Source organism: Scyliorhinus canicula, chromosome 11 (assembly GCF_902713615.1).
Source record: "Scyliorhinus canicula chromosome 11, sScyCan1.1, whole genome shotgun sequence".
NCBI lineage: Eukaryota > Metazoa > Chordata > Chondrichthyes > Carcharhiniformes > Scyliorhinidae > Scyliorhinus > Scyliorhinus canicula.
In genome coordinates, this window is record NC_052156.1 from 70,322,753 (window position 1) to 70,342,775 (window position 20,023).

Here is a 20,023-nt window from a genome sequence, read left to right on the forward strand (position 1 = left end):
ATGTGGACCAACGTGAGTCTATCCACTTTGGTAGCAAAAACAGGAAGGCAGATTTGTATCTGAATAGCAATGGATTGAAAGAGGGGAATGCGCAACAAGGCCTGGATATCTTTGTTCATCAGTTTCTGAAAGGAACATGCAGTGCAGTAGTCAATGAAGAAGACAAATGGCATGTTGACCTTCATAGAAAGAGGGTTTAAGTACAGGACTATGGATGCCTTGTTGCAGTTATACATGGCCTTGATGAGACCACAACGGAATTTTGGGCAAAGTTGCCAGAAAAATGGGAAAATGTCAGTGAAATCCGACTTACATAGAACATAGAACAGTACAGCACAGAACAGGCCCTTCGGCCCTCAATGTTGTGCCGAGCCATGATCACCCTACTCAAACCCACGTATCCACCCTATACTCGTAACCAAGAACCCCCCCTTAACCTTACTTTTATTAGCACACTACGGGCAATTTAGCATGGCCAATCCACCTAACCCGCACATCTTTGGACTGTGGGAGGAAACCGGAGCACCCGGAGGAAACCCACGCACACAGGGGGAGGACGTGCAGACTCCATACAGACAGTGACCCAGCCGGGAATCGAACCTGGGACCCTGGAGCTGTGAAGCATTTATGCTAACCACCATGCTACCCTGCTGCCCCGGAAAACCTTGTTTTGCCCCAGAGAAACAGCCAGGTTTTCTCTCAAGATCATCTGACACTTTGTCAGAAAAACGCAGTGGCCGTGTTTTGTGATGTCACTCTGGTGTGGCAGGGTCTCATAGCGCTGGCAAGCCCAGTTCCACAGAGATTGGCACCGGGCCACACTATCACCTGCACAGGGCTTCAGTACCCCTCCCCACCACCATTGCCAGTATCGGGGCATCAGTGCCCCAATCACCACCATCGCCAGCATCGGAGTTTCAGCACCCTCCCACCACCATTGTGGCATCAGGGCTTAGTGGGAACTCCCCACCCACTCATGGGGTTCCCTGGAGGGCCTATCCCTAGCCCCACCCCCTGCCCTGGCACTGACAACCTGGCACTGTCAGGATGCCAGGTTGGCACTGTCGGTGTGCCAGGGGGAAGTGCCCAGCCACTGCCCTGCCATGTCTCTGGCCACCTAGGGGCGACTCTCACCTCCACCCTCCTGGCATGGGCATCTCAACTGCTGGAGATTAATAATGATTGCTGCTGTCATGGCACCACGCCGGCAGGAAGGGGGGAATCACATGATGTCCCGGAACAAAATGGCAATATTTAAAGTCTGGGCATGAACTGGATTGCGTCACTGGTGAGTGGGGGGGGGGGTTGATATTTCATTCTGTGATCTCCCCAAATCCCATTATGGTCCTCTTAAGAGAGTTAGCCGCCATAACAGCATTTGCACCCGCAGCAAATTGACCCAGAAATTCCCCCCCCCCCCCCCCCCCCCACCCCTCATTGTGTGCAATTCTGGTGTCCTTATCTGAGGAAGGATGCTCTTGCTATGGAAGGAGTGCAGCGAAGCATTACCAGACTTATTCCTGGGATGGTAGGACTGACGTATGAGGAGAGATTGAATCGGATAGGATTGTATTCATTGGAGTTCAGAAGAATGAGGGGGGAATCTCATAGAAACTTAGCAGTGGCGCCGGTGCCAACAGACGCATGCGCGGTAACTTCGCGGAGTGCTCTGGCCCCTCACCAACATGGCGCCGGGGTTCTGGGGCCGGACGCGCAAGGAGGTAGGCTCGGGGGGGGAGAAACCGGCCCGCCGATCGGTGAGCCCCGATAGCGGGCCAGACCCCATTGGAGGCCCCCCCTGGGAATGGAGGCCCCCTCCCCCCTCCCCACAGGCCGCCCCCCCAAACCTTCTCGCCGAGTACCCGTCGGCAGCGACCAGGTGTGGACGGCGCCAGCGGGACTAGGCCGTTTACGCGCAGCCGCTCGGCCCATCTGGGCCGGAGAATTGCCGCTCGCCGTTGGCGGGGGATAATCCTGCACGTAAAATTTGAACAGCACTAGATAGGGGAGGTGCAAGAAGGATGTTCCCGATGGTGGGGGTGTCCAGAAGTAGAGGTCAGAGTCTAGGCATATGGAGTAAACCATTTAGAACAGAGACGAGGAGAAATTTCTTAACCCAGGCAGTGGTGATTCTGTGGAATTTGCTATCACAGAAAGTAGTTGAGGTCAAAACATTGTTGATTTTCAAGAAGGAGTTGGATATAGCTCTTGGGGTTAAAGGGAACAAAAGATACGGGGGCGGGGGTGGAAGTGGGAACAGATCACTGAGTTGTATGATCATCCATGATCATATTAAATGGCGAAGCAGGCTCGAAAGACCGAATGGCCTCCTCCTGCTCCTATTTTCTGTTTCTATGTTAAACTGTGCCATAGTGACATCTCATGGCCAGAGTCTAGAACTACTGCGAAGAGCATCAGAACCTCAGAACAGGGACTGTTCCACCATTTGATCAAAGCGTGCCTGATCTCTATCTCAATCCACGTACTCACCGTTGGTACATATTCCTTGAAATATTTACCTCACACAAATGTCAATCACAGTCTTTAAAATTTCCGTCTGCTGACCATACACAGGGACTAGAATTGAAAAAAATGAAATGAAAATCGCTTATTGTCACAAGTAGGCTTCAAATGAAGTTACTGTGAAAAGCCCCTAGTTGCCACATTCCGGAGCCTGTTCGGGGAGGCTTGTACGGGAATTCCATATTCTGCTACTGTTTAGGCAAATAAATTCCTCCTGATCTTTTTCCCGAACGGGCCTAGCTCTTATTTCAGGATTTTGCCCATTTCTTCTGGGTTCTCTCCCGCTCACAGCCCCCCCCCCCTCCCCCCCCCTCTCCCCCCCCCCCCCCCCAACACACACATACACACACACAAACACAAATAGAGGGAATATCCTCTCTGTATCTGCTTTATGGAACCATTTTGTCATTGGAAGAATTGAGACAAATAAAAATTCAGAAGAAACTTAATTTAGGATTCAACCATATTGCTCGATAATCTTTTGATGATACTCTAACGAATGAGCCAAAAGTGGAAAAAATGCAAACATTGCAACTGAATATGGAGTCTCTCGAAGTCGTGATCGTCAACTAAATGTAAGTTACTTGCTATTTAAGCAATAATCAGAATTCAACAGTAAATTGGTCAGATTGACATTGGACAATTAGTAAACTGAGTTTCAGGCAACAAAATCAGTTGTCAAGAAAATAGCTTGGTTGCACCTCCCTACTTATCTGGATCTGCAGATTTAGCAGTTTGTAACTGTTCAGCTTTAACAATCAGCGTTACTTTGGGAGCACAGCTTTTCATCTCCCACTCCAGCTGTTTGCTTCCTTTCTTGCGCAGTCCAGAGGCATGTTGTGCATTGTGCCACCCAGCGAAGCGTGAGACAAGCTGTGCATCTGCTATACAGCATGAACCTTGCTCAGCTCAGAGTGATAGTAATAGGGACAGCAGAAGGATAAGTCCTCTGAGATCCTAATTCAGGTTGTACGTAAAGGTCTCTGGCTAAATTCACAAAGAATTGTGCTTTGATCACTTTTAGTCCCGTCAACAAAAAAAAATATTTGAAAGACTTTAACTGAACCCAGCAGAGATTACACGATGAATGATTTAGCGAAAATCAAACTCTGCAATCTCTCTGAAAGCCACATATCTGTAAACTATGCTGACTGCAGAGCCAGAATCAGGATTCGGATCAGGTGGAGTAATCGATAGAGATACTATTCAAGGTTATGAAATTGGGCTTATATTGTATTTCAACCAAACAAATGGGAGTGGATTTTATTCACTGGAATCTACAGAGCTCTTTGTCAGAATGTTGCTGATTCATGCATGTGATCATTCTATATGCTGAATAAACAATTAACACCATGTTTGCTTTTCACACCGAAGAACACCTGGAGCACTTGTCAAGAATGTAAATTCAGCAGAAAATGATTCCTCCTTGCATTTATATTAAAAATTAGTGGCATTACAATATTTTAGCTCACACAGACGATGTCACCTTTTTAAAATTCACTCGAGAGATGCAGTTAGCACTGCTGCCTCACAGCACCAGGGACCCAAGTTCAATTCTGGCCTTGGTTGTTGTGTTCTGTGATATAACCATTGTAATGATGTACACAGAACACATACTTGTTTAACGATAAAGATGATTTATTAACAAACACATGGAATGATAACTAACAATCTATGATACAGACGATGGCTACTAAATGAATTCAGTGAATTTGCCTGGAGCTACTTTGAGTGTAACAATCCTCTTGTATGTCTTATTACCAACTGGAGGGTGTCCTGAGTCACGTTATAGATTTCTATCGGCATCAGCTGGTTGGAGATCGCATTGTTTTTTATTTTTTTTAAAATAATTTTTATTCAAATTTTCACATTTTCACAAAAAAGAAAACAATAACAGAAAATTCTAAGAACAAAAAAACAGAACCCCCCCCCCCCGCCGTGAATACAAAAGAGAAACAATAAATTAACGCCCGTCATTGGCAAAAAACAGATATTCAACCCAAAACAAAAACAAAGAGACAACCCCCCCCCCCCCCCCCCCCCCCCACCCCGGGTTGCTGCTGCTGCTGACCTTTTGTTTTTACCGTTCTGCCAGGAGATCTAGGAATGGTTGCCATCTCCTGAAAAACCCCTGCACTGACCCTCTTAGGGCAAATTTCACCCTCTCCAATTTAATAAACCCCGCCATATCGTTGACCCAGGCCTCCACGCTTGGGGGCCTCGCATCCTTCCACTGAAGAAGAATCCTCCGCTGGGCTACTAGGGACGAAAAGGCCAGAACACCGGCCTCTTTCGCCTCCTGCACTCTCGGCTCCACTGCAACCCCAAATATTGCGAGTCCCCAGCCTGGATTGACCCTGGATCCTACCACCCTCGATATCGTCCTTGCTACACCCTTCCAAAATTCCCCCAGCGCTGGGCATGCCCAGAACATGTGGACATGGTTTGCTGGGCTCCTTGAGCACCTAATACACCTGTCCTCGGTCCCAAAAAACCGGCTCATCCTTGTCCCGGTCATATGAGCCCTATGCAGTACCTTAAACTGTATGAGGCTAAGCCTCGCACACAAAGAGGATGAGTTCACCCTTTCTAGGGCATCCGCCCACGTCCCCTCCTCAATCTCCTCAGCCAGCTCCTCCTCCCATTTATCTTTCAGTTCCTCCACCGAGGCCTCGTCTACCTCCTGCATCACCTGGTACACTTCCGAGATCCTCCCCTCTCCAACCCATACCCCCGAGAGCACCCTGTCCTGGACCCCACGCGGTGGCAGCAGGGGGAACTCCGCCACCTGACAATCGCCCTTACTTGCATGTACCTAAAGGTGTTTCCCAGGGGGAGCCTGAACTTCTCTTCCAGCTCACCCAGGCTCGCAAACTTCCCGTCTATGAACAGGTCCCCCAGCCTCCTGACACCTGCCCTGTGCCAACTCAGGAACCCGCCATCAATTCTCCCCGGAACAAACTGGTGGTTCCCCCGTATCGGGGACCCCATCGAGGCCCCCACCTCCCCCCTGTGCCACCTCCATTGCCCCCAAATCTTGAGGGTAGCTGCCACCACCGGGCCCGTGGTATACCTGATCGGAATGAGCGGCAGCGGCACCGTTGCAAGCGCTTCCAGGCTCGTACCCACACAGGATGCCATCTCCAGCCTTTTCCATGCCGCCCCCTCCCCGTCCATTACCCACTTACGCACCATCACTGCGTTGGCAGCCCAATAATACCCACAGAGGTTGGGTAACGCCAGCCCCCCATCCCGGCCCCGCTCCAAGAACACCCGTCTCACCCTTGGAGTCCCGTGTGCCCACACAAACCCCGTAATGCTTCTGTTAACCCGCCTGAAAAAGGCCTTCGGGATAAGGATGGGGGGGCACTGGAACAGGAACAGAAACCTCGGGAGCACCGTCATCTTGACTGACTGCACCCTACCCGCCAAAGACAGCGGCAGCATGTCCCACCTCTTAAACTCCTCCATTTGCTCCACCAGCCTTGTGAGGTTTAGCTTATGCAAGGCCCCCCAACTCCTGGCCACCTGAACCCCCAAGTACCTGAAGCTCCTCTCCGCCCTTTTCAGTGGGCACCTCCCAATCCCCCCTCCTGGTCCCCCAGGTGTACCCCAAACAGCTCGCTTTTCCCAAAGTTAAGCTTATACCCTGAGAAATCCCCAAATTCCCGGAGAATCCCCATCACCACCGGCATTCCCCCCACCGGGTCCGCCACATACAACAATAGGTCATCCGCATAAAGCGACACTCGGTGCTCCTCCCCACCCCGGACCAGCCCCCTCCAATCCCCCCGACTCCCTCAGCACCATAGCCAGGGGTTCAATTGCCAGCGCAAAAAGTAGGGGGGACAGGGGACACCCCTGCCTCGTCGCTTGGTATAGTCGAAAATACTCCAACCTCCTCTTATTCGTGGCCACACTCGCCATCGGGGCCTCATACAACAGCCTCACCCAACTGACAAACCCCTCCCCAAACCCAAACCTTTCCAGCACCTCCCACAAGTACCCCCACTCGACCCATCAAAGGCCTTCTCCGCATTTGGCACCCACCACTATCTCCACCTCCCCTTCCACCGCCGACATCATAATAACGTTCAAGAGCCTCCGTATATTAGTGTTCAACTGCCTCCCCTTCACAAACCCCGTTTGATCCTCGTGGATAACCTGCGGCACACAATCTTCTATCCTCGTGGCTAAGATCTTTGCCAACAATTGGCGTCCACATTCGGGAGTGAGATCGGCCTGTATGACCCACACTGCAGGGGATCCTTGTCTCGCTTAAGGATCAAGGAGATTAGTGCCCAAGACATTGTCAGGGGCAAAGCCCCCCCTCCCTCGCCTCGTTGAAGGTCCTAACCAGCAGGGGGCCCAGCAGGTCTGCATACGCCTTGTAAAATTCAACCGGGAACCAATCCGGCCCCAGCACCTTCCCCGACTGCATGTTCCCTATCCCTTTAACCAGCTCCTCAAGCTCAACTGGCGCCCCCAGACCCTCCACCCGTCCCTCATCCACCCTCGGGAATCTCAGCCGGTCCAAAAAGCGCCCCACCCCACCTTCTCCGCCGGAGGTTCGGACCGATATAGTCTCTCATAAAAGTCCCTGAAGACCCCATTAATGTCTACCCCCCTCCGCACCACATTTCCTCCCCGGTCCTTAACTCCACCAATCTCCCTAGCCGCATCCCGCTTACGGAGCTGGTGTGCCAGCATCCTACTCGCCTTCTCCCCATACTCGTACACCGCACCCTGAGCCTTTCTCCATTGAACCTCTGCCTTTCTCGTGATCAACAAGTCAAACTCAGCACGAGGGCTGCGCTGCTCCCTCAGCAATCCCTCCTCCGGGGCCTCCGCGTACCTCCTGTCCACCCTCACCATCTCCCCCACCAATCTCTCCCTTTCTCTCTGCTCCCCTCTCTCCCTGTGGGCCCGAATGGAGATCAACTTCCCCCGAACCACCGCCTTCAGCGCCTCCCACACCGTCCCCACTCGGACCTCCCCATTATCGTTGGCCTCCAGGTACCTCTCGATCCATCCTCGAACCCGTCCCCTCACATCCTCGTCCGCCAGCAGCCCCACCTCCAAGTGCCACAACGGGCGTTGGTCCCTCTCCTCCCCCAGCTCGAGGTCCACCCAATGCGGGACATGGTTAGAAATGGCTATCGCCGAGTACTCAGCATCTACTACCCCCGCAATCAGCGCCCTACTCAAAACAAAGAAGTCGATCCGGGAGTAGGCCTTATGCATATGGGAAAAGTATGAAAATTCCTTGGCCCTCGGCCTCGCGAACCTCCAAGGATCCACCCCTCCCATCTGGTCCATAAACCCCCTCAGCACCTTAGCCGCCACAGGCCTCCTACACGTCCTGGAACTGGATCGATCCATTGGTGGATCCAGCATCGTGTTGAAATGCCCCCCCCCCCCCCCCCCCCCCCCCATTATCAGACCCCCCATCTCCAAATCTGGAATCCGGCCCAACATTCGCCACATGAAACCCGCATCATCCCAATTCGGGGCATATACATTGACCAGTACCACTCGCTCCCCTTGCAACTTGCCGCTCACCGTCACATACCTCCCGCCGCTGTCTGCCACCACACTCGACACCTCAAATGACACCATCTTCCCCACCAGGATCGCCACCCCCTGGTTTTTTTGCATCCAGCCCCGAATGAAACACTTGGCCCACCCACCCCTTCCTCAACCTGACCTGATCCACCACCTTCAGGTGCGTCTCCTGAAGCATAGCAACGTCCACCTTCAGCCCCCTCAGGTGCGCGAACCCGCAGGACCGTTTGACCGGCCCATTCAGTACGCTCACATTCCAGGTGATCAGCCAGATCGGAGGGCCACCTGCCCCCATCGACTAGCCATAACTCTTCCGTAGTCCGCCACGTGCCCGCGCCCCCTGCTCAGCCCGTTCCCCACAGCGACAGACCACCATCCTGATCCCCTCTGCACGCTCCAGCTCCTTCTTGGCCATTCCAGCAGCAACCCGGTATCCCCCCACACTTCCCCCCACCCAACCCTCCCCCCCAAGCTAGGGCCCCCCCTAGCTGTGTAACTCCGGTCATTGTACTTCCGTAAGTCAGCCGACTCCTGCTGACCGCGGCTGCTCCCGCCACCCCAATTATCCTCCCCGGTGTCCCGCAACCATTCCTCCAATGCCGACCCCGCCCCCTGCTTCTCCAGCGCAGGAGAGAGGCCCACACCCCCCATTCCAAGCCCCGCCCCCAACCCAAAACGCGGGAAGACAGACACATGACCCAAACCCGTAACCAGTGAAATAATAAAAATCCCAACATGATATGATAAAACACCCAAGTAAACAGATAACAGTCCCGAAAAGCAGAAAAGAAAAGGCAAGACAGCAAAAACAAAAACAAAAAAAACATCGTCCAATAGAACCAAAAAGGGCGAAAGGATATCAAGGAGGACAAAGCCTCTGGGCTGCGTACAACGTTCCCCAGCCCCCAATCCTCAGTTCAAGTCCAGATTCTCTGCCTGGACAAAAGTCTAGGCTTCCTCCGGGGAGTCAAAATAAAGTTGGCGGTCTTTATAAGTGACCCACAGGCGTGCCGGCTGTAACAGGCCAAACTTGACCCCCTTCTTGTGGAGCACTGCCTTCGCCCGGTTAAACCCAGCCCTTCTCTTCACCACCTCCGCACTCCAGTCCTGGTAAATCCTGATCTCTGTATTCTCCCACTTACTCCTCTCCCTCTTCGCCCAACGAAGCACACACTCACGGTCGACCAAGCATTGAAATCGGACCAGCACCGCCCTGGGTGGCTCGTTCGGCCCGGGCTTCCGCAGCCGCACCCAATGGGCACTCTCCAGCTCCAGGGGTCCCCGGAGCGACCCCACGCCCATCAGCGAGTTCAGCATCAGGACCACGTAGGTCCCCAAATCCGAACCTTCCAGCCCCACCGGGAGGCCCAAAATCCACAGATTCTTCCGGCGGGAGCGGTTCTCCATCTCCTCCATCCTTGCCAACCATTTCTTGTGAAGCGCCTCGTGCGACTCCACCTTCACTGCCAGGCCAAGGAGTTCGTCCTCGTTCTCCAAAGCCTTTTGCTGCAGCTCCCGAATCTCCGCCTCCTGAGCCGTCTGAATCGCCCCGAACCTGTCCAGCGATGCCCTCAATGGCTCTAGGATCTCAGCTTTTAGTTCCTGGATGGAGCGCAGCAGCAGGTCCTGCTGCTACCTCACCCACTGCTGCCACGCTGCTGGTTCCCCGCCCGCCGCCATCTTGTCCTTTTTCCCTCGCACCTTCTTCTGCTGCAAAGTTGATTTTCTGGTCGCTCCACTTCTAGTCCAGCCCATCCACCGGCCGCCAAGCGCCGAGGCTGCACTTCCACCTGGGGAAAAATCAAATCAGCGCCGTTGCGGGCCCTTAAAAGAGCCCTTGGTGAGATCTTTTCCAGTTGTTCCCTTTGCTGCTAGAATCCAGCTTTCACAAGGGAACTCAGGTCAGCTTGAGGCCTCTAACACAGCCCTTCCCCTGCCTGCATGCTGAATAGGCTTTGTCTCTCTGCTGCAGCCCAGCCAAATCCTACACTGTTTCTGCGGGACTGGAAACCAAGAAACATACCATTCCTGGGTGAAAAAACTCCTCCTACATTCACCTATACTTTTTCATAAAAATTCCACTCCATATTGCTTAAAAAAGAGCTCTTTTCTGTGATCTTAGCAGGAGCTGCCGTGTGTGTGACCACTCACTCCATGGTGCACACCGGAAGTCCGGAGATCGCATTGTTAACATATACAGAACTGTGCACAGGCATATCACCACATTGGTGTCTGTGTAGAGTTTGCACTTTCTTCCCTTGTCGGCATGGGTTTCCTCCGGGTGCTCCAGTTTCCTCACACAGTCCAAAGAAGTGCAGGTTAGGTGGATTGGCCTTGCTAAATTACCCCTTAGTTTCTAAAGATGTGCAGATTAGGTGGGGTTATGGGGACAGGGTAGCAGAGTGGGCCTAGGAAAGGTTCTCTTTCAGAGGGTCTGTGCAGACTCAATGGGCTGAATGGCCTCCGTCTTCACCATAGGCATTCTATGGTTCTATTCTTTGTGGGCTTCACTGGCTAGGCCAGCATTTATTACCCTTGAGAAGGTGACGGTGAGCTACCATCTTGAGCCACTGCAAGCCATTTGGTGTAGATACACCTACCATGCTGTTAGAGAGGAGTTCTATGATTTTGACACAGCATATTAGACATTTCGTCATTCAAAACCTTCTAATATTCCACATTAGAAACAACAATATTAATTTTTATGTCGCTGAGATCTTCCAAGGGGTGTCAATCATCTTCAGATTGCCATTGCGTCTGGATATTTCCCCAACCGGACGCTGCTGTACATTTCCATCAGGTGTTCCAAACGGACCTTTGTTTAAAATGCGGCGTATAGCATCCCTTGTGTGATGTTCTTTGCTTTATGGATGAGGATGGCTTCAAAGTGTAGTGTCTCACAAAGAACATCAAGCTATGTTTTTAACAAAGTTAATTTATTAACACTGCAATTAAATAGATTTGAATTGCTAACTAAGATTTACAAGACTACAACTAGCCTAAACAATGATTCTATCTACAGAGCTTCTAAAAACATGACTACTTGCTAACCGGCCTAACCACCTACTCCCAGAATCAAGGGTATCACATTACTCACGTGTATGTTCTTGATCACCATCTAGTGGTTAGATGCATTCACATTAAATTGTTAACCCTTCATTTACCATACAATATATATATTGTCACGTTTACCCTTTCTTTGAAGTTGTTTGGAGACATGTACAAACGTATTTATAGGACATGATTGTTGTTTATGCTATACATGGTTCAGTGTTATTGTCCAGGAGTTATCAATTTTTTTATGTTCACAAATTAAGTCTGTCCTGTTTCTTTCTGAGACGTGTGGATCGTCTCAGTTGTGTTTACTCCAACGCTGCTGTTGTTGTTTTAGCTGCTGGAACAACATCTTGTTGTTGTGCTGCAGGAGTTGCCTTTAGTAGCTCTGTGTCTAGCGTTATATGTGGAAATGTGGGTTGAGTTATTTTCACCTTAAGAAGTGCTCTGTGGTTTCTCCTTAAGATTGAACCCTCTTCTGTTGCGACGATGTATGAATGTGGAGCTGCCTGGTGAATTACACTCAGCTATCCACCCGGAAGCTGTACCCGTATAGTATCCCCTTGCTCTCACGGTGCTAGTTTCTTCGCCATCCTCTCATAGTAACGTTGCTGTTTCTGTTTGTTCTGCTTGACATTTTGTATTACATCATTATTGTCAGGTTTCTCTGGAGTTAGACATGGTAATGTGGTGCGTATTTTTCGATTCATCAGCAATTGTGCTGGTGAGTATCCTATTGCAAGTGGTGTCGTTCTGAACTTAACAAAGCTAAGTTTGGGTCGCTTTTTTAAGTAGTTTCTTGGCTATATGTACACCCTTCTCAGCCTTTCTATTGGACTGTGGATGAAGTGGGCTGGAGGTGGCATGCTCAAATTCGTACTGTTTGGAGAACTCCGTCCACTTGTGGCTATCAAAACACGGTCCATTGTCACTCATTGCGGTGAATGGGATGCCATGCCCAACAAATACCTCTTTCATTTTGATCTCTGCCTTCAAACTGGAGTTGGGTTGCTTGATTACCTCCGGCTAATTCGAAAAGTAGTCGATAACTAACAAATATTCATTGGCTTGGAAGAAAATCAGATCAATGCCTACTTTCGACCATGGAGTCATGATGGTTTTGTGCATAGTAAGTGTCTCCTTCTGTTCTTGGGACTGGTTCTTCTGATACATTTCGCATTGTGCAATGAGGCGACTGATATCTTTGTTGATTCCTGGCCAGTACATGGACTCACAAGCTTTTTTCTTAATTTTTCTATCCCCAGATGGTCTTCATGCACCTTGCTGAGGATCATGTGTTTTAAAGAAGTCGGTATGACGATACGGTTTTGCCTGAGCAGGAATCCATTTACACTGCTTAGCTCTGCTCGTATGTTTCTGTAGTTGGAACTAGTTCCTTTGGGCCATCCCGCATGTACTTCAGCACGCGTTGGATTGTTTCAAATGTGCATGTTTCTTCTTTGATGAGCTTCGACTTGCTGTCAGAGACAGGTAGGTTTTCTTCAATGAGGGTTGCTTGAGCTTCAATGATCTGTATGTGTGTCATCCCTGGATTGCTGTTTGAATAGTTTCCAATTGGAATTAAGATTACCGGTTGTCTTGAGTTGACATGGAGGTTGAACGTGGTCCATCAAGGTGATTTTTCTTCGAAGAATCTAAATGCTGCAAAGCCTCCCAGTTGAATAGTCGATACAAAGCCAAGTTTTTAACAAAGCTAATTTATTAACTCAACAATTAAATAGATTTGACTTGCTACCGAAGATTTACAAGACTACAGCTCACCTAAACTATGATTCTATCTGCAGAGCTTCTGAAAACATGACTACTCTCTAACCCGCCTAATCACCAACTCTGAGAATCAAGGATATCACATGATTCATGTGTATGCTCTTTATCACCATCTAGTGGTTGGATGCTTTCATATTAAATTGTTAACCCTTAATTTACATGCAATATACATATTGTCCCATCTTGGGCTGAATTCTAGTGGAGTTGGGGAATACAAGACACTTCCCCTTGTTATGACACTAACCGCCATACAGTAAGTTTAACCGTCCAGTCTTAATGTTAATGAATGAATCTTAGTGAATGGATGTTAGTGAATGGATGAATAAGTGGGTAAGTGGATGGGTACATGGGTAACTGGGGAGCGGAGGTGGTTTAGATGGGTAAGGTTAGTTGTTGTATTGGTAAATAAATGGATAAGTAAGTAAGTCGGTCGGTGGGTAGGTATTTAAGGGAATAAGGGTAGGTGGGTAAAGGAGTAAGTTAGTAAGTAGGTAGGTGGTAAGGGAGGAAGGTGAGTGAATGACTAACCAGGACAGAGGGTAGTCGGGTTGGATTGGGACGGTAGTCAGGTGATTGGGGGTAGTTGGGTTTTGGCCCGGGGAGATGGTCAGGAGGGCGGTCAGGTTGGGTTAGGGGTGCAGCTGAGGATTCAAGGGGGTACTCCAGGCCTTAGGTGAATAATTAGGTAGCCGGCTGGGTTAGATGGGCAGTCGAGAGGACAGGGGGTATTGGGATTAATTGGTTAATTAGGGATGGGGTTTGAGGAGTAGTTAGGGGATTGGGAGGCAGTTGGGGGTAGTCAGGGGGTTAAGGTAGTCAGGTGATCAAGTGGATAGTTGGGGTTTAGGCAGGTATTCAGGTGATCAGGAGGTAATGGTGGAGGAATGATGACGTTGGCAGGTAATCAGGACAGATCTTGGTAAAGGGCGTGATCAGGGGACCATGAACGTAGACGTGGGGTCGGAAGGGGCAGGAGGGTAGATGGAGGACGGAGTGTAGATTAGGAGGACAGTTGTGGAATGTGGTGAATGTAATTCACACTGTGATATATATGATACCATATTATTGTAAGTGCAGTTGTGTTTCCCGACCACTAGAGGGAGTAGCACTGGGAATGCATAGGAGTTTGTACAGGGCTCCACCCTTGGCTCCGCCCATGGCTCCTCCCCCTGGACTTCTGTATAAAGATCGATGCCCAGAGCCAGCCGACCAGTTCATCCAGGTTTCATCGTGTTACAGGCTGGCTCTGTTGTAAGTAGATTAAAACCACTGTTCATATCTTAAAGCACGTGTCTCATGAAATGATGGTCTCATCATGGAGTTATCCAGGAATTAGACCAGTATTTTTCTGACTAACATTGCTTGTTTAAATATCCAGGTAAGAATTGCAGAACTGTCCAAAGTCTGACTCTAAGTCACAATTGGAGGATACCAATTCACCAGCAGGCTAATTGCCCATTGGACGTTGAAACTTCCTGGGCAATTCCCAAGGAATTCTGCACATCTGGAGTTCTGCAGGGTCCTGGTAAGCATCTTGGTTGTATATGAGGCCAGAAGATTTGTTCCAGTATCTCACATCACTTGTATAAAAGTCATTTCTTACTAATACAGTTCGACAAAATTTAAAGCAATCGCTACTGAAAGAGAAGTCTTACATAGGCATCAGGTTAAGCACTGAGTAGATTAAAATGCTGCTATTGAGTAATTGAGCACATCAATTCATTTTTGAATCATTCACTTCTATGCCGAGGAACGTGTTTCCTTATTGATGGTGAAAATGGGCTACAGTGACAACTTGCCACAGTGTGTGCTAAATTAATGAAGAATGTTCCAGCACAAAGGATGCCTTTAGTCAATTTGTTCTTGCAAATAAATAACTTTCCTGTTTTGATGACTGAGAATAGTATCTAAGGAAACATTGCTGTTAAACAATTATCTTTGCATGTCTTTGTATGCCAGCCACTGAGAGTAGCACTCTCACCACTGAGACGGAGACCACAGGTTTAAGTTCCACTCCAGAGGCTTGAGCACATAATCGAAGCTAATACTTCCTTGTCGTGCTGAAGTAGTGCTGTACTGTCAGTGGTACAATCGTTTGATTGTGATGCTCTATAGTGGCCCTCCTCACCTCTGAGGTTAAAGATTCCACTACACTATTCAAAGGAGAGATGGGGAGTTCTGCTTTTATTCTAGACAACATTTATCCCTCACCCAACACCTAAAGCAGTTGATCGGAACATGAATTTGATTGTTCTTTATGTGAGCTTGCTGTACACAAATAGGCTTCTGTTGCTCCAGCGCTACAACAGTGACCATGTAAAAGTGTTCAACATGAGTGGGGGTGTGGAAGGAGGGGGAGGGGGAGGTGGCCATTCTGGACTAGGTGCGAGATCTTTTGGCTGTTCATGACCAGTCCCCCCGACAGCGCACCCCCACCGTGGATTCCCCGGCAACGTGGGGTGCGTTCAATGGGAAATCCCATTGTGAGCAGAGTACCCAGAAATTCCCGCCACTGACCAACGGTGGGCTGTCTCCCATCACCGGGGAACACGCAGCGGGGAGGCCAGAGAATCTTGTCCTCGGCCTTATCGCGTGAAGCTGGCAAATAAAAAGGGAGTTAAGTAATTTGATGGTAGCCATCATAATTTTGATTGATTTTAGGTAGTTATGAGACAGAATAAAGATAGAAGATGGGCTGTACGGTAGCATAGTGGTTAGCACAGTTGCTTCACAGCTCCAGGGTGCCAGGTTCGATCCCTGGCTGGGTCACTGTCTGTGCGGAGTCTGCACGTTCTCCCCGTATTTGTATGGGTTTCCTCCGGGTGCTCCGGTTTCCTCCCACAGCCCAAAGACGTGCAGCTTAGGAGGATTGGCCATGCTAAATTGCCCTTAGTGTCTAAAAAGGTTAGGAGGGGTTATTGGGTTATTGGGTTACGGGGTTAGGGTGGAAGTGAGGGTGGAGATGGGTCTGTATGACCCACATTCCGTTGGGCCTTTGTCTTTCTTAGGTATCAGCGAGATTGAGGCCTGTGCTAGCGTGGGTGGCAACGTGCCCCTAGCTAGCGAGTCTGTGAACATCTCCCGCAGGTGCGGGGCCAGCGCTGTCACACATTTTTGTAGAAGTCCACCGGGAATCAGTCTGGTCCCGGCACCTTCCCCGCCTGCATGGAGCTAATGCTGTCCATGATCTCTCCCAGTGCTAATGGTGCTTCCAAGCCCCGTTTTCTGCCCTCCCCCACAACTGGTATATCCAGTCCATCTGGGAACCGTTTCATCCCGGACTCCCCCATTGAGGGTCTGAGGTGTACAGCCCTTGAAGGTCTTAAAGGCCTTGAATGTTTTGTTAATCTTTTCCGGTTCTGTTTCTAACGTGCCTCTGGTATCCCTGATTTGTGCAAGTTCTCTGGTGGCTGCCTGCTTTCTCAGCTGGTGTGCCAACAGGCGGCTGGCTTTGTCTCCGTGTTTGTATAGGGTCCGACGTGCCTGGCGGAGTTGGTGGACTGCTTTCCTGGTGGAGAGCAGGTCAAAGTTCCTTTGCCGCTCTTTACTCTCCGCCAGGAGATCTACGGTTGGGGCCTCGGAGTATTTACGGTCTACCTCCAGTATGGAGTCGACCAGCTTCTGCCTAGCCGTCCTTTCCTCCCTATTTCTTTGCACTTTGAAAGCGATGATTTCCCCTCTTAGTACAGCCTTTGGCGCTTCCCAGAACGTGGAGGGTGAGACCTCCCCGTTCTGGTTGTTCTCTGTGTACTCTGCTATGGCCCGCAATATCCTTTTGTTGAAGGTCTTGTCAGCTAGTAAAACACCGTCCAACCTCCATGTGGGGCGTTGGGCCCTGCCCATCTCTATCCACACGTCCATGTAATGTGGAGCGTGGTCTGATCACAATTGTGGAGTATTCCACTTTGTCTATCCCCGGAAGCACCGTTTTCCCCACCACAAAGAAGTCAATTCTGGTGTATACACTGCGTACTGGGGAGAAGAAGGAGAATTCCTTCTCCCCGGGTGGGCGAACCTCCAGGGGTCCACTGCTCCCATCTGCTCCATAATGAGACTGAGTTCCTTTGCCATGCTTGAGGCTTTCCGGGTTTTGGGGTTTGATCTGTCTGTCTTTGGATCCTGTACACAGTTGATGCCCCCCCCCCCCCCCCCCCCCCCCCATGATTAGTCGATGCGTCGCTATGTCCGGGATTTCTGCCATGGTCTTCTTGATGAAGCTCGTGTCGTCTCAGTTGGGCGTGTACACGTGAACTAGTACTACTGGTGCCACATCCAGGGCCCCGCTGACCATGATGCACCGTCCGTCCCCCCCCCCATCCCCCCTCCCCGGGTCCGTAACCGTCCCATAGCAGGAATGGTAGGTTTGTCCCACCCAGCCCTTTCTTACCCGCAGTCGGTCCTGCTCTCTCAGGTGTGTCTCTTGGAGGAAGACTATGTCGGCCCATCATGTTTCTGAGGTGGGTGAGGACTCTGGATCTCTTCACTGGGCCGTTGAGTTCGCTTATGTTCCAGGTGGCTATCCTGGTGGGGGGCTTCTGCCCCCTCTCTCCTGTGGGATGAACCATACTTACCTGGCGGATGCACCCCTGCCCTCCGGGGTTTCCCTTTGTTCGGGGGCCGTCCAGGATGGCCGCTGTCACTGCTCTCTCCATGCGGTCGGGTCCCTGCCCTCCGGGGTTTCCCTTTGTTCGGGGGCCGTCCAGGATGGCCGCTGTCACTGCTCTCGCCATGCAGTCGGGTCCCTGCCCTCCGGGGTTTCCCTTTGTTAGGGGGCTGTCCAGGATGGCCGCTGTCACTGTTCTCTCCATGCGGTCGGGTCCCTGCGCTCCGGGGTTTCCTTTTATTCCGGGGGCACCCGACAAGGCCGCCCACTGTGCATCCGCCACGCGGTTAGTCCCCTGCACTCTGGGGTCTCCCTTCGCCCAGAGACCGTACTGGGTGGGTGCTTGCAGCGATTCCTTGTTTCGAGCCCTTGGTTGTGGCACTTTGTAGCCCTATTCCTTTTCTAGCCTTGTCCCTCCTTCCCTGTGTCTCCCCTCCCTGGTCTCTCCCCCCCATGTGACCCCCCCCCCCTCCCCGGTCTCTACCTTTTCCCCCCTCTCCCGTATACCACTCCTTTGTCCCTCTTTCCCCTGTTCCAGTCCCCGTTTGCTCTCCCGCCTCTGTTGAGTGGTCCCCCCCACCCCCTGCCTGGTGCCTTCCCCCCTGTTGGGGGCGCGCTGCGGCCCTGCTTTGTTGCATGTCCCCGGCGCTAGCTTTCCTGCTAGTGCGGTGGCCCCCCTCTCGGGAATTACTGTCTCGCTTCTCCCCTGCCTGGCCTCTGCGGTTTTCTGCTTGTTCCTCCCCATCCTACCCTGCACTCCTCTTGCTTGCTCTCTCTCCCTTCTCCGCTACTCATGTTCCCTCGTGCTGGGGCCTGGCCTCCCACCTGAAGCGGTCCCTCGGGCAGTGGTTTGCTCTTTGTTCAGGGTGCGCCTGCCGTGGTGGGGGCGGGGGGGTCTGGTGTTGCCTCACCCCCCTCCCGTCGGCGTGTTGTTGCCCTTTGCCAGGGGCCCCTCATTTCTACCTTCGCTGGTAGAAACAGCCTGTGTTCCTCAACAAACTTGTTTGCTTCGGCGGGGGCTGTGAAGAAGTATTCTCTTTCTTGGTATGTGACCCAGAGTTTCGCTGGTACAGCATACCAAAACGCACTTCGTTCTTGTGAAGAGCTGCTTTCGCCCTATTGAACTCAGCCTGTCTCCTGGCTAGATCTGCCCCAATGTCCTCGTAAATTCTAATGGAGTGTCCTTCCCATTTGCAGGCTCTATTTTTCCTGGCCCAGCGCAGGATTGTTTCCCTATTTTGGTACCGGTGCAGTTTAGCTATAACTGTTCTTGGGTGGTCCCCTGCCTTGGGCTTCGGGCGCTCTGTCCATTTCTGGTAGGTTGGGAAAGGTTTTCCTCCCCACTAAGTTGCCCAGCATCTCGGCCACGTATGTTGTGGGGTTTCTACCCTCGATCCCCTCTGGTAGGCCCACTATCCTGACATTTTGCCTTCTCGAGCGGTTTTCCTGATCATCCACTCTGCCCTTCAGGCTCCCTGGGAGCCTGCATACTAGAGGTGGACGCAGTGGATCAAACGGTCTTTGTCAAGGGTAAGCAACTCACTGCAAACATCAGATGGCTGCTGAATGTAATAATGACACCCCCTGGGGAGAGAACACCAGAAGTGATCACCTCCCGGGATGCAGAAAAGGCCTTCGACAGAGTCGAATGCAGGTACCTCCTCGAGGTACTGGAACGGTTTGGGCTAGGAGCGGGATTCACCGCCTGAGTGAGACTCCTGTACAATGCTCCTAAGGCGAGGGTTCGAACACCAGCAGCTCTGAATATTTCCAGCTACAAAGAGGCACAAGGCAAAGATGTCCACTGTCCTTGCTCCTGTTCACGCTAGTGATCGAGCCCTTGGCGATAGCCCTGACATGAAAACTGTAATAGGGATGCATATTCCTGCAATGACAATTCTTCCAAAAAGCTATGAAGCGCAAAGCTGGAAGTGCATCCAGAGAGGAGACAGAGAGCACAAAGTCTCACTTTATGTGGATGTCGTGAAGCCACAAGAAGGACTGAAGGCAATCATGCAGATCCTGAAAGAGTTTGGAACCTTCTCAGGTTACAAACTTAACCTGGGCACAAGTGAGGTATTCCCAGTGAACAGTAATGGAGGAGGGGCAGAGCTGGAGGGGCTCCTGTTTAAAACAATCCAGAACAGATTCTGATACCTGGGGACCCCAATAGCCAGGGACTGGACACAGATCCACAAGCGGAACCTGACAGGCCTGGTGGAGGAAGTTAAAAATGACTTACAGAGGTGGGGCGCACTCCCACTCACCCTGGCGGGTAGCGTGCAGACGATCAAGATGAATGTGTTGCCGAGGTTCCTCTTCTTGTTTAGATCCATCCCGATCTTCATCCCCAAGGCCTTTTTCCAAAACATAGACAATTTAATCATGGCGTTTGTGTGAGGTGGTAAGAACCCGAGAATTCCCAACGAGACTGCAAAGGAGGAAAATCAAAGGTGACTTGGCATTATTAAACCTGCAGTACTACCACTG